Here is a 15,171-nt window from a genome sequence, read left to right as displayed (position 1 = left end):
TAGCCTGACGGCTGGTTTCAGGTCCCCTTCTTAAAAAAATATTTGGAGGATTGGCACAGAGGTGTCCTCACATATTTTGTTTCTGTTTCTTCCTGTAAATAAAAAATGCCAAATGTTACCATAATTGTTTTTTCAATTCTCACCTTTTCACACCATAAAACTATATGTGGTTAACATGCAGATTATTATAGTTCTCAAGAAAGAAAAGGTAAAATATATAGTAGTAAATGTAACAAATGGCTACCCTTTTCTGGTATTTCTACCATTTCACTGAGAATTAACTGAACTAACTGCACATAATTTATAGATTAATCACTGTAAAGGTGGGCGGACAGAAATGACTTTTCCTTAATGATCAATGCTGTGAAGGTCAGTACCCTACTGCCTTTACTGTTACTAATATATAAAAATTATGTTTTCATTTTAATTATTTACAGAGAAATAGTCACAATTTCAACGTGATCATATGTTTAATACCATCCTCAATGTTGTTTTTTTAAAGATAAAAGTAGGAAATAGGCTGTCAATCTTAAAAAACCTACCAGTTGGCACAGACGCTCAACGTCGGACCTTTTATTAAAATTACGCACTAACTTTGTAAACAGGCCACATAGGGAAGCTTAAAAGTATAATGTTCTTGCCTCAAATGATCTGAAAAAGTACTTTTGAAGAACAACAGCAGCAGAAAAGGGAATGTCTAACTTACCGCTGTGAGCTCTGTTTGCGCTGTCTGGAATCAAGCTGCGGCCGCGGTGCGTTCTGAGACGGTCAATCTGAAGAACGCATGCGCGGCTCTTATCTTCGCACTCTGTGCTCCATTAACCAGCCTTGGAAACCGTGACGTCAGACCACTGTTGTGAATTCGTATTTTCAAAGAAAAAATCTGTATTCTCAAGCAGCCGCTGCTGTTTGTGTTCATGAAGAATAAAGCACAAATTTAAACCTGAAATTTGTATATATTAGTTATTGAAGTTGTAACTATTTAAACTGTATGTTGTATCTTTTGAATGCGATTTCAATTATTATGAATTTACAAATGTTATGCACAACTTCTGACTAATATGGACACAACTATCCTTTTCTGTACAAGTCTATTTTGACAGTGATCTTACCTTATACTAGAGGTGTTTGTGTCAATAAGTATTTGTTTCTTAGCTTGCTGTGATATTTATCTCAGTGTTAGTCACGCAGTCGATGTTTCTGTAGTAAATATTCACAAAATTCTTTTATTAGCTTAAGAGGAGAAAGGAAAATAGCTAAAAAAATAATATGCTTTACAATCAAAAACACAGTTTGATATTGAAACTAAATGTTTCCTTCTTTAGGTTGGTTTGGATAATCAACATTATTTTGTTAAATGCCAGAATAATGACAGAGAAAATATATTTTATTTTAATTAAAAATATAATAAATCACATATATAATTCCAGATTAAAAAAACATTACATTAATCACTTTATTGTATTTTTAATGATTAATATGCTGTAAAAAATTTGGGAAAGCCCAGCTGGTGATGTCATGGCTTTGAAAGCTTCTGATTGGGTAAATGGAGATTAAATGAAGGTGGGGTTTGTGTATACGAAAATCAAAAGAAATCTGTAAAGTACCAGAAGTACCAGTAAAACAGCTGTGGACCTTCAGAAATCTGGTTCATCCTTGGGTACAATTTTCAAGTGAGCAGATCAGCTGTTCAAACGCTAGACTATTGAAGTTGTACTTAACTTTATCAATAAAAGCAGTTAATGTATTATCTTTTGATGTAAAAAAAAAATTTGAAAGAAAGCAAAAACAGAAAAAAACCTGTTTATGTATAAATACAGTAGGAACAGCCGGTGATCAATTGAGATGGAGCTCTCAGGATTGAGCTGCAAATTTTGTACACTGTTGAAGAAGAAAAGGACACTGTTCAAGCTAACTGTTGGCAGAAAACATATTTAACTGCTTCCTCTCCTATTCGAAGACCCAATCTTAAGTTTCACTTAAAGCAAATATTTGCAGCTTACCCAGTCCTAAGAAAACCATCTGCAAATAAGCAGATTACTGTAAAATAACCTTTGGGATGGAAATATTGATTCTGTATTTTTACTGGAACTGTCACAACCTTTTATTTTAGTGATAACCTATCATTTCAGTATTTGCTCTGTGAAGCAACTGCAGTAAACATAATAGTATTTATTTGTATTATCTTTAGGTAATCTATTTAATTATAAATCTTTACAAGCCCCTAACTTGCATACAATAATAATGCAACAACAAATACTCAGCATTTAATACTGTATACCAACACAAAAGCTGTTGTGGCGCTGTTTCCAATCTAGGCCTGTTTGTTTTTAAAACAGGTTCAGACATTTGTGACTATATAATTATATATTTTTAGGTACATTGGGAGCTCAAGTCCAGTGTCTTCTGGATAGTTCTTGTGAAGTAAGATTGGTCATGTAAAATTCTAAAGTTTTATGGAGTGCATATTGGAAATTATTTTACTTTTCCGTGATGTCATCTCCTAATTTGTTTCTTCAAATTAAAAGATCAACCAAGAATTAAATTTCAAAGAATAGTAAAGTGTCCCCATGTGGTCACATAGTTATTAGTCCAATTTATCAGGCAAGTGAAGCCATAAAGTTTCACTTTCAATTTCAACTCTCCAGCATCCTGAGGTAAGCAAAACATCTAAATAGCACCCCATGAGATTACTTGTTGTGTTTTTGAGTCACAGATATTGCTCTGTACAGCAGAGAAGGCATGTAAGAGCAGGGGTACTCATGTGGCAAAAATATTCTACATGTCAAAAAATATATATATTTGTGGAAGCCTGGCTCATTTGGCAATCAAATTGCATATTCTACCATTTTAAAGCATTAATAAGGCAATGCAGGAGACTAATTGTGCAATCGCAAACAAAATTCATGCTTCGGCACTTACCTCAGTTTTAAAGTCACAGTTTGATATGTTTTTTAGCAGGTTTCACTTTAGAAAGAATGATATTTGTTTTTCTGATTTATGCAGGAGTGAACAAATCTTTTTTTTTTACATTATTAGTTAATTTCAGTGATGTTACGTGATGTGCCGAGGCTTTGAGGCATGTGTCGAGTAATGGAGGGGGCGTTTCCGTAAAGTGCGTATCGAGGCTTGCTTCATTTAGGGGAGGAGCCGAGAACGATGACGTACGAAGCCTTGCTGCCCGGCTGTACCACGTGACTGCTTCGGGAAGTGGCTCAGAGTTTGCCAGATGACCGGTTCATTCAGAACCAGTCATGGCTGCACGCTGGATCATAAAACAGTTCTGCTAACCAGATGCAGTTTAAAACGCCACTTGGTCTGTTTATAAGTTTCATTTTTATTAATTCTGCATTTTTTAACTACATGCACCGTATTTCTGTGCCTCAGCGCTTGCTCCTCCCCCCCCTTTCCCTCGGAGCAGGTGCTTTTATCACCGTTCACCATTCAAAACGTGAATCACTACGTTTAATGTCCTCACATCGGTGGCAACGTTTGCCAGTTAAAGTCAATAGGAGAGTTACTAGCTGTGTTTCATGCTCTTTCGTTTTTAACAACATACAGGGGTAAAATCCGCCCACCGCACCGACGAGAGCAATAGAAATTTGTCTGGTCAGCGCGGCGACTGACTGAGAAACCTGTCGCTGTGAAAGGTGCTGAGAATGTTATAAACTGTAACAGTCTAGAAGTGCATTGAGCTGAAAAGAGGGAGACATCAGCAGCTGGATCATGCGTAAAGACGCAGCGTGAACCTCTGTGTGCTTCAGTGTTGCTGCTGAGGGGAAATTGTTGACCATAACCCCCCCCCCCCCCCCCCCGCACCCAAAATTAGCATAATCTCACTCTTAACTTTTGATCAAAGTTGAGAGGTCTGATTATTACACACCATGCCATATCACATGACACTACTATTTTGGGAATAATTACACACAGACAATACATTGAAACAATATTTTATTATACACATATGTGTATACACAATTTATGTAGACAAATGATTTCGTCCAACACCTTTTGTGAAGTCATTCCCAAGAGCCATAATAGACAAAAAATCAATGCATCACACGTGTTAAGATACAGCTGGCTGTGATTATAGTTCCGTGTGCACATGAAGCTCCAAGAAATGAACTCTCTCTCGAACCAGTTGGCTCAAGTGGTTCAATGCCTCATGAGGCTTCATCTCACCATCACTAGTTAATTTGATTCAATCAAATTGTTTAAGTGTTTGAAAAAGTGCCCATTATTGAACTAACTGGAACAACAGGTTATGACTCTGCTCAGGCCATTTCTGGTGGAGATGATGCTGTCCAGACAGAAGTTCATATATTCGGTCAAACACTCAGTCATGGCATTTATGTCGTCTCCATGTGGCTTGCAAAGAGAAAACCAGTAAGTAGCTTCAAAACAACCCTGTAGGGCTTCTTCAGCTTCCTGTGACCACTTCTCACAGCCCTTTTTGTTACAGGTATAATGATTAAAATAAACCTTTTAAACGTCTCTCTCTGTCCGGCTGAATATCGGGTTCACCAGCAGTAAAGATGAGTGGTGGCAGGTGAGGCAGACAACAGAACCAGACTTTAGCTGAAGGTGCAGGCAGGCAGGGATGAGTAGCAGGGGCGCAACTACCCAGTATAAGAGGGGTATGCAGCATCAGTTGCATACCCCCCCCCCCCCGGATTAAAATAAATAAATAACTAAATAAGTGCCGGACATCATCATGTATGGTCTTTAAATAATAAAGGTTTATTTTAAAGTATATCAGCCACTGTAGGCCTACCATAATAATAATTATATGGTATATTATTAACAATGTTAACACATAATAAACAGTTGCAAATTGACTAACATTAACATTATCATTATAACCAATGCAACTTAATGCATGCCTTAAAATGCAAAAGTAAGCCTACAAACAAAGATCCTTTAGAACCCTCTCTGTAAATTATAATGTAGCTTAATGTAACAATGTTGCTACCAGATTCTAGAGCCCTCTTTAGATCCTACTAAATTGCAACATGGCGTGCCTTTGCACTTGCCCATTTATCTAGCATTGCATCAAATTAAATAGTTCGTGCCACACTGTTTTCAATTGAAATTACTGCTAATTGGGTTAAGCGATCATTACTCATGTTGGAACGAAGGTATGTCTTTATCAGCTTTAGCTTGCTGAACGATCTCTCCGCAGAGGCAACTGTCAAAGGCATTGTCAGGAAAACTCTCAGGGCTACTGTTAGATTTGGAAAAACCAAATCAAGGTTCTCCTGTAGGAGGAAATTTAATTTATCCAGAGCCTTTTCATGACCCCTAAGTAGACGTCTCGCTGGGTAAATTTCCTGAATGATATCCCTTGAAACATCATTGGTAGCCAGAGCATATCTTGTCACTGATTCCTCCAACTCAGCTTTTGTCATGTGTTCCATTTTAAAGATGAATTCAAACTTTTCGGACACAAGGTGAAGATTGCTGAATCTATCAGACAACTCCTGAATTATTGTGTCAACAATCACATTGAACACCATGCACCTAAAATGGGTCTCAAGTTCCTGTTCATAATGGCCAGTGCTGGAATCATCACCATGAAATCTCTTTTGCTTTCTGAAACGTCTCTCTCTAAACTCAGGGGAAGCATCCATCTCAATGGCTATTCTGCGTGCAACATCAAGGGATTTTTGAAAGGCCTCCACTCTGTACTTATGCAAGAATTCTTTAAGAGAATCTATCATTCTAATGGCGGTGTCCATCGAGATGTTCACTGCTTGCATTGCCTTGCTGACATAGGTGATCTCTGACAATAGATCATACCAAACCAAGAGGCACATGAGGAACTCCATGCTGACAATCTCGCCAGAGAGCGACTTTGCCTCTGAGACAGTTTTGCCATCTTTTTCCACTTCCTCAAGCTTTTCCAAAGCATCAAGAATCCCCCCTAACTGGAAACGTACAACTTTGACGGAGTCAAATTTTGCTTCCCACCTGGTATCACTCAGAGGCTTCAGAGTAATGTCCACAATTTCTTTCAAAATATCCCACCTCTTCACCGAACCCGAAAAAATGGTGTACAGTCTTTGGAGAGTGCCAAAAAAGTTTAGACACATTCTGTTTGATGATGCAGCATCACATAACAGAAGGTTCAGACTGTGGCTACAGCAGGGGAAAAATAGTGCCTCTGGTTACTTCTGCTGCACCGATGTTTGCACACCCTTGTGTATACCCCTCATATTTGAGCCATTGTCATAACTCTGCCCCCTACAGTTAGCAAACTCCAACCCCAGGTTATCCAGCACCCCAGTCAGTATTTCTGTGAGGCCTTTACCAGTTGTGTCCTTCACGACTGTGAAGCCAACAAAAGACTCATTGATGGTGGCATTCTTGTTGTCGCCTGTATGGACATACCGGATTATTACTGAGGCCTGCTCCTGCTTTGAAATGTCAGGTGTGCAATCCAACTCCACTGCAAAGTACTTGGAGGCTTTAACCTGGGCACAAATTTGTGCAAGTACACATTCTGAAATTGAATCTAAAAATTTATTTTGAGTGCACCAGGTAAGATATCCTGTGGTTTCTTTAGAGGCTACCTTTCTAAGATGCTCTGCTAGTGTGACATCATATCGTGCTATGACTTCAAGTAAACCCAGGAAATTTCAATTTTTAGGATCTCCTAATTTAGCATTCTTCCCCCTCAGTGGTAAGTTCCTTTCTGCAAGGAAGAGTATGCAGTCGATCACTCTCACTAACACACTTCTCCAGTGTGCCTTTTCATCATCTATGGCTCTTTGCAATGTTCTGTCAATAGTTTTACCAAGGCGTAAGCGGGAGGCTAATTCTTTCCACAACAGATAAGCAGTTATGTGATAACCACTGGTTTCATGGTGCTGCAGTGTTTTTGAAAGACACTGCCAGTTATTGTACCCCACAACAAAGCGCATGTCAACAACTCTAGCTCCTCCAAAAAGCTTACATGCAAAACAATACACTTTATCCGTACTTTTGGAGTACAGTAACCAATCCCGCTGCACTTTTTCTCCATTGGACATTAAACGAAAACAGTATGCTTTGTAAAAACACCTTCTACTCTTGTCTGATCTTGGACACGGCCCATCAGGACATTTCTGTGGGCCATTCTCAACCATATGCTGCCTAAATGAGTCCCCAATTTGGTGTGGTGGTGGCCAGTCAGATGGATCTTCTGAGTCCTCCTCTTCACCTCTCTGTTCCATTTCCACCTCCCTCTCCTTTTCACCTCTCTGTTCCACATACTCTTCCACCTCATCTTCACCTCTCGTTTTCACATTCTCCTCAAATTCCTTCTCAGTGGTGAGTGGCTCTCTATTTCTGTCTGCACTATTTCCCCCCAAAAAAGGACACAATGAATAGGTTGGTCAACAGAACTTTAAACCATACTGGACATTTAGTTTTGTGTGGTCTAAAGAATAGAACTCCTGCCTGATGTCATTACTGGTCTCATCTATACTTGATGCCATCACCAACTTCATGTCTGTCTCATTCACTCCTTGCCTGTGTTCTTCTCCACTAAGACATGTTGTCAAATAAACAATTTGTAATAGATTTTCCATTATTAGTTTTTTCCATATTAATGATAGTAAGAAATCAATCTGTTGGTATCAAGTGGCTCACCCTACACTTCTACCTAATGTTAGACCTACCTGCCTTCCCCTGTCTTTCCTGATCCACCATCCTCACACCTGAATGAAATGAACTCACTGTTAAATATAGCAGCCTTAATTGAATTCTAAATCAGCCTAGTGATGGCATCAGATAAGACTATAAAGCAGTAAGGTTTTGCTGCTGTTGAAATTACATTCACATTTTGGATTTTAAAAAGTAGAAATATGGATAGCCTTAGCACAGACCTTTAGAGAGAGAGATGTGACCCTGTAATTACAGCTTCCATGTCACCCAACAAATGTAAAGCAGCCTACATGTCTGACAGCACAGCTAACATGAACAGCTAATGGTAAAACAAAATCTTTTTTGCATATTATTTATGCATGAGTTACTGCATAAGTTATGTTTTCTGGATTCTTGTCATTTATTGTACATGCTACCTTATATTTTCCACTATGTCAGCGCAGCAACATTGGTTTTGCATTAAGCTAGAAGCTAGCTTTAAACCCCCATTTGGCTGCTACATTCCCACTGTTAGCAAACACTAGCTAGTCTGTACATATATATTCATATTGTATGAATATACAAGCCTAAGTAACGGGAGCAAACCTATGCATGATTCCATGGTAAACCAAAGTCATTACATTAGTTATATACATCAACAGCTAATGGTAAAACAAAATATATTAATGATTCCGTGATAAACCAGTTTATGTATCTGTTTTCCAGATTCTTGTCCTGTATTCTACCTGCTACCTTACACGTGTTTCCCGCAGCGCTATCTTGGCGACCCCCAAGTCGGTCCGCGCAAAATTTGTCGTCGTCAACCCCCCGTCCGCGCAAAACTTGTGCCCGACCCCAATTCACTACCTCGCCTAAGCAAATTCCTGCGGGAAACACTTATATTTTCCAGTTTTCAGCTCAGCAACATCGGTTTTGCACATTCTAAGCTAGCGGTGAACCCCCGTTTGGCTGCTACGTTAGTAATCGCTAGCGTTATTTGCAAGCCTCCAAGCACAGCCATCAAACTTTAATTCCTACCTGTTGCCTTTCACCATCCACTTGTTTAACTGCTGTCGCATCCCTTGAAATGCCATCTCCCTTTCCCTCTTCCTTTTTCTATTTTTCGCCCCCGACAGCTTTCTTGTTTTATCCATTTTCCATAGACAACTGAACTCACTACTCGTAGGCTATTCTATTCTATAGCCCGCTCAGCGCTCACGGCGCAGCCTGCGGGAAGGCGGGACTTGACATCAAGCCCCGCCTTCCCGCAGGCTGCATTGGGATGCTTCTCCCCGCTCCCTCTTGTGTCAAAATTCTACGGTGGAATCTTATGACATAGGGCGTCTACTCTAGCATGTTTTGTTCTAAAATGTTATTTAAAACATTGAGGAAATTCAGAAATGATTAAGAAAAGCACAATACCAGCTACATATAGAAAATACCAAAACTTTTTTTTTTTTTTTTACCATCACTTTGGCGCCCCCTTGGTGCTGCGCCCCTATGCGCTGCATATAGTGCATACCCACTTTTTGTGCCACTGATGAGCAGGAAACCAGAACAGGCGATGTAGACCAGGAAACCACCAGAACTAACAGAGCAAACGGTAGTGATGGGTCCGGCAACACCGATGCGTCGGCGCATGTGTCGAGCTCCTAGAGCAAAACCCGTGTCGATGCGCGTATCGACACGTGACCGATACAGGAACTGTTTCGAACTGACTGACGTGCCAAACTGTTTCTGCACTGCAAAAACGGAACTTAAAATAAGTAATATTTTCTTAAAATTAGTGTATCTGTCCTTGATTTGAGCAGGTAAATAAGACTATTTGCCAATGGAATGAGATTTTTGCACTTAAAACAGGAACAACTCATCTCCATCATCTTAATTCAAGTGCAGAATGTCTAATTATCTTATTTTAGGGGTTAAAATATTCATTCCATTGGCAGATAATCTTATTTACCTGCTCAGATCAAGGACAAATACACAAATTTTAAGAACATTTTACTTATTTTAGGTCCGTTATTGCAGTGTTCCCTCTAAGCTGCACGTGTGTGCATTCGCGCACAGCAGCGCGCACAGCAAAGCTATGCTGCGCAGTAAATAAAATCCAAGCTGAACTGTAAACAAAAGAACGGTTAATTTTTAACCATTTTCCAACTGTGATGGTGTACCACAGTTTTGCTCTGTGAGTGCCAGGTGCTGATCGGAGCGCACCACTGATGGATGGGTTGGGCGGGTTGCGCTGTGCGTCTTTGCTCTGAGCGTCGTTTCAGAAAAAACAGCTGATCTACCCTTGGTAGAAAGCTGCTACTCTGAGTGGTTCTTCCTCCCTTTGTCATACTCAGGATTTCCGATTTCAGAACAGATAATATCAGTCAGGTAACTAAACACAGCGTCCGATCTACCATTGAACGTGAGCATGGGCATTGAAAGGACATGGCGGCAAAAAATTTGTAAAAAAAAATAAATAAAAAAGCCCGTCCACAAGCATCCTCGTTCAAATTATTTATTGACTGTATCTAAAAAAAAAAAAAAAAAAAAATCAAATATATGTTTAATTCAAATGAAAATATAAAATAATACAATGCAACATACAATGATTTAAATTGCATTGTGTATACTTGGTCATCAAATCAGTGTCAGTTAACTCTAGCTGTGTCTCAATTCGGCGGCTGCGTCCTTCGAAGGACCCAGCCTACACAGCCTTAGGAGGACCCAGCCATCGGAGGATGCTCCGGAGGATCCTCAGCCGTTGGTAAATGGGACGGTCTAGCCTTTGGAGCACTTCCTGGTTGCGATACGACGTCATCACGTCTACCCCAAGCCCGGCGAAAAACAGCACCAGCGCCGATAAACGACGCAAAAAAAGGGATATTGAATTTATTTATTTTTTATTTACTTGTTATTGGAGGAGAGTTGGTTTAGACGGCTTCGGCGGCAGTAAAACCGGCGACAAATTTTTCTCAGGCTGGAGGAGCGCAGTGGAGAGGTAACATTTACCTGCTATTATTTTCACCCACAGGGGCCTGCTAATGATCATAATATACCAGTTATTAAACAAACGCTTGTCAGCAGATTGACGAATATGTTTAAATATAAAATGTTATATTTATTTGTAAGACTTGATATAGGCATATGTTTGTAACTTTAGTAATTTGAATTGAATAGTCTGCCCTGGAGGAGGTTCTACCCGACCACGATTACATTTAGATGGCAAGTATAATCACTTTTTAGCTTTTCTCATGTAAGGGTTATGAAAACAGTTGTAGTAAAGTCATTTTCTGCGTCTTCTTCAACATTTTTAGGAACATGGCAGCCGTCGATTGGGTCAGCCCTGCAAACCCTGATGGACGATGTGATGAACAGTGGAGAGAGGCATCCCCCACACCCCAGATGATGTCCCACTCGCAGTCAGAAGACTCCAAGGTCATCTGTGTGGCATCCCATCCAGTCCAGCAGCACCACCAGGGACTCCTGCTCAGTCAAAATTGTATATATATATATATATGTTCTTTAGTAATATTTATTTTTCTGTAAATAGTTGTAGTAGTTAATTTTAAAATCTAATGTAAATAGTTAAAATGTTTTTGATAGTTTATTGTAAATACTTGTTTCTCTAAAAATAAATTGATGTTGTCACTGAGAAGTTGTTCTAAGTTTACTTAAATTGTAAAGAAGTGATAAAACAGATAATGTAAAAGGTTAAAAGACTTTAAGAACACACAGACAACAATAACTTTTATAAACACTTTAATAATTTAATTTAACAATAACAGCAACACAGAACGTGAAGATAAACCATGGGCAGGTGGCAGCAGTAGGCTTCCCACTGACCCCCTGCCCTATATATATATATATATATATATATATATATATATATATATATATATATATATATATATATATATATATATATATATATATATATATATATATATATATATATATATGTATGTATGTATGTATGTATGTGTGTGTGTGTGTGTGTGTATTTCATTACATTAGCCAAACCTGAACATACTTTGTAATTTTTTTCAAGTTGTCCCACTCTTTTTTGGCCTGTTGTGGCTCAACTTCACCCTCCAGGCCCGTTTTTTGCAGGATTGTTCTAAACAAGAGAAACGAGAAGAGATAAACACACAAGGATCACTACTATCACAACTATAAGATTAAAAAAAGTGACATCTGGGCATCATTTAATGTGATCAAAAGATTATATTTGTACGTTGGTGTTTGAACAGGACTTCTTTGAATTTGTGTGAATTTTACATACAAATGCAACATGTATATGGAATTATGCCTCAACTCTTACCTCCATCCGACTGCGGCAGTGTTTTTGGCCCTGGTAAAGAGGTGGTCATTTTGCCCACGGAGTTTTATCAACTCCTCTGTATGCTCCCTGCTGCCTAGAACAAAATGACATATTGAGCATATTTCTGTTATGTCAACAGGCAAAATGACGGATTTGTGAGGGACACGGCTATCAGCACAGTTACAATAAGATGTAGGTTAAAATAAAAAATTGTGACATTTTTATGAAGGCTTTTAATGTTGCTGAACGTCTCGTATCAACAGATTAGCTCTAAGCTTTAGCTGGTCCTACAAATTCCGGTGGCTCCGTTACCGTCATGTATTTTAATAGATGTTCAGTTAAAAAAATAAAAACAAACTACTTACATTTAAAGCTGTACTCAGCACTACTGCCAGCGCTGCTGCTGCTTTCATTAGTCTTGATGAAAATCCGCCTTCTTTCTTCTTCTTCAACAACTAAAAAAAAAAAGCCAGCAAAGCACCTCGGGAAATTTTATGGCAGGCGAGGCCACTAAGGATGGTATCGGTGCATCCTCAGAATTCGGGGAAAAGGAGGACGCATTTGAAGGCTGCATTTTAAGCATCCTCAGAATTTTTGCCAAATGGGACAGCCTCCGCGCATTGTTGTGACGTCACCGGCCTTAAAATGCGTCCTTCGAAGGACGCAGCCGCCGAATTGAGACACAGCTTCTGTCAACCAGGTTGCCTGTAGGGATTTTTTAAGGTCCAGCAGGTGTCAGTATTCAGTGACACAGTATCGGCACAGTATCAATACAGTTTGGCAATGTGTCGAAACGCTTCATGACGCCTCATCCACCCATCACTAGTAAACGGCAGGGACTCATGGAGAAACAGGCAGGGCTGCAGCACGCAGACACAGGCAAATTAACTGAAGAATCCCACTGGCTGAGCATACAGGATCTGGTAGAGCAGGGTACGTCGCTCAGGATGATCCGACATGAGAAGTGAAGTGAGGTGACGCTCTGGCTGGGATGAGTTGGCTCAGGTGGGTATGTGTGGGCTGGTGAACAGGTGACAAGAGTAGAATCTAATTACTGGCAGCAGGTGGGCTAATTGGCCAGGGCAGAGCTGACAGGATAGTGGCAGGTGGCTGAGAGGTGACAGGCTGAAGAAAAGTCCAAAAGCAAAGCAAACAAAACCGAAATCATAACAACAGGTAGTCTCTTGGTTTGTAATATAATGAGAGGAAAAACAAGGTTGTGATCTGATTTACCCAGAGGAAGTCTCAATTTGGAAATATATGAATCCTTGGCATTTGTGTAAAACAAATCCAATGTCTTGTTTTCTCTGGTAGAGCTGCTGAAGAAATGTTGGCAGTGTAGCAGAGTGAGGCGTGATTAAAATCACCAGCTATTGCCACAAAAGAATTGGGGTATTGAGTCTGCATCTTAGCAACAATAGAACTGATAACATTATGTAGCATTTCACTGGTATTGCCAAACCAGATCTAGCACTCTGGGTTCCTTCTAATTTATTGTGGACCCAAAAATAATGTAAAGTCCTTATGACTAAAGCCTTATTTTATTGACAACCCTTTAGCTACAGCATTAAATTAAATAAATTTTCCTTAACAGTAGTCCTCTCTAAACTCAACTATATCTGACCCACAATTAATGAGACCTCTGTAAAGTTAACACATTTATTGAACAAACTTCAAAACGAGAACGTCTGTGGAAATAAAACACACACACACAAAAAACCCCAGAATAAACCAAAAAAAAAAAACCTCAACCCCAAAATATTCTTTTCATATTTTATGGCTGGACATCAATTAGAAATGAAACAGGTTTCTACTCTTGGTACTCTTCAATCAGTCTTTCATCTGTTAAACCCGACATTAATGGCGCCGAAACGTCCAAACACATATAGGTATTAAACCTTCCTACAAACAAACTTATCTTTTAAATGGGTGGGCCCACCAAAAGAAATAACATTAAATAAAGCCGGCACTATCTGAAACCAACCCCAGTTGCAGGCCTGATCTTGCGATGACTCACCACTGGTCCTAGGTCAACCTTAGCTGGCTGGAACAAGGTCCTTCAGGCTGCCCCACAGGTGGAGGAGGAAAATACCACCAAAGGCTGATGGAAAATCCATGAAAAAACCCAAAGGCTCCTCTACAGTCCGTCCATAGAACGGCAGGTCCAAAACTCAAGAGGAACACATCTTCCCCGGCGCAGGCGGAGAAAGAAAACGCACCACTGATTCCGTCTCTTCCTCTGGATGGGTTCACACCCTGGACCACAGAACCACTTAAGGTGTGCTGGTTCAATCTGTCTCATATCTTCTTCTTTTCTCTAACAGTCCACCGTTAAGTTGTTGCACTTTTCCAAACAACTCCGAACTCCAGAACTTTTTTTGGGGCGCACCTTTCCAGTATCTCCTTTTTTTTTTCTTCCCGCTCTCATCTACCCCAAGTCCCGCCCCTCGACCAATCCTAATACAGGAGAAATGAAATCACCCAATAAGAATCAATCTTAAGCTTTACAACAAAAACAGATGTTAGTCTGTCACACACTTTGTGCTGCAAGCACAACTTAACACAAACTATTGAAAGATTGGCAATGTTTTTTTATTTATTTATTTTTTTATTTATATTTTATTGCTTTTCCAGGGAAAGGGGAAGTGGGGAGCAACACACATTTAGAACAGAACTATATACATACAGGGAGTTTGTCACATACATATTCATACAATAGGATACATTTACATTATAAAGTCATATTAATAAGGTCGGGCTGTTAGGCCACTTGGCTGGAGCAAAGAGATCCCATTTCAACCATCGCTCTAAAAAGAGTTCCATTTTTTGGTTAACATAGGCTGTCCTTTCTTCCATCTTGTATATTTCCACCACAATGTCTCTCCATGTTCCCAGTGTTGGGCTTTCTGGTTGTAGCCATTTTCTTGTAATAGCTTTTTTGCTGGCCACCAACAGAATATTCATTAAGTATTTGTCCACTTTCAACCAGTCTTGAGGAACACATCCCAGATATAAAGTCTTAAAGTCCAGTGGCAGATCCTTTCTGAAAATGTCCTGTATTGAATTATGTATTTCTGACCAAAAACCTTGAATTTTTGGGCAATCCCAAAAAACATGGTGGTGATTTGCACTTTGTTGACCACATTGTCTCCAACAGGTAGGGGTGGTGTCACTGAATTTAGATTTCTGGGATGGGGTAATAAAATATCTAATAAAGTTCTTCCAGTTAAATT

The 15,171-nt window shown here is 39.5% G+C and overlaps 1 long non-coding RNA gene across 1 annotated transcript; it reads right to left on the bottom strand.

Annotated features, from left to right (window-relative positions):
* Positions 1–11,654: 11,654 nt before the first annotated feature.
* LOC118565545 lies at positions 11,655–12,400 on the bottom strand. The gene is made up of 3 exons (XR_004932432.1): positions 12,304–12,400; positions 11,939–12,032; positions 11,655–11,734 (listed from the first exon to the last, which is right to left on the bottom strand). It is a non-coding gene; the product is annotated as an uncharacterized LOC118565545 (long non-coding RNA).
* Positions 12,401–15,171: the final 2,771 nt, after the last annotated feature.

The sequence above is a fragment of the Fundulus heteroclitus genome, chromosome 13 (assembly GCF_011125445.2).
Source record: "Fundulus heteroclitus isolate FHET01 chromosome 13, MU-UCD_Fhet_4.1, whole genome shotgun sequence".
Classification (NCBI taxonomy): Eukaryota; Metazoa; Chordata; class Actinopteri; order Cyprinodontiformes; family Fundulidae; genus Fundulus; species Fundulus heteroclitus.
This window is presented reverse-complemented; position numbering and strand designations above follow the sequence as displayed.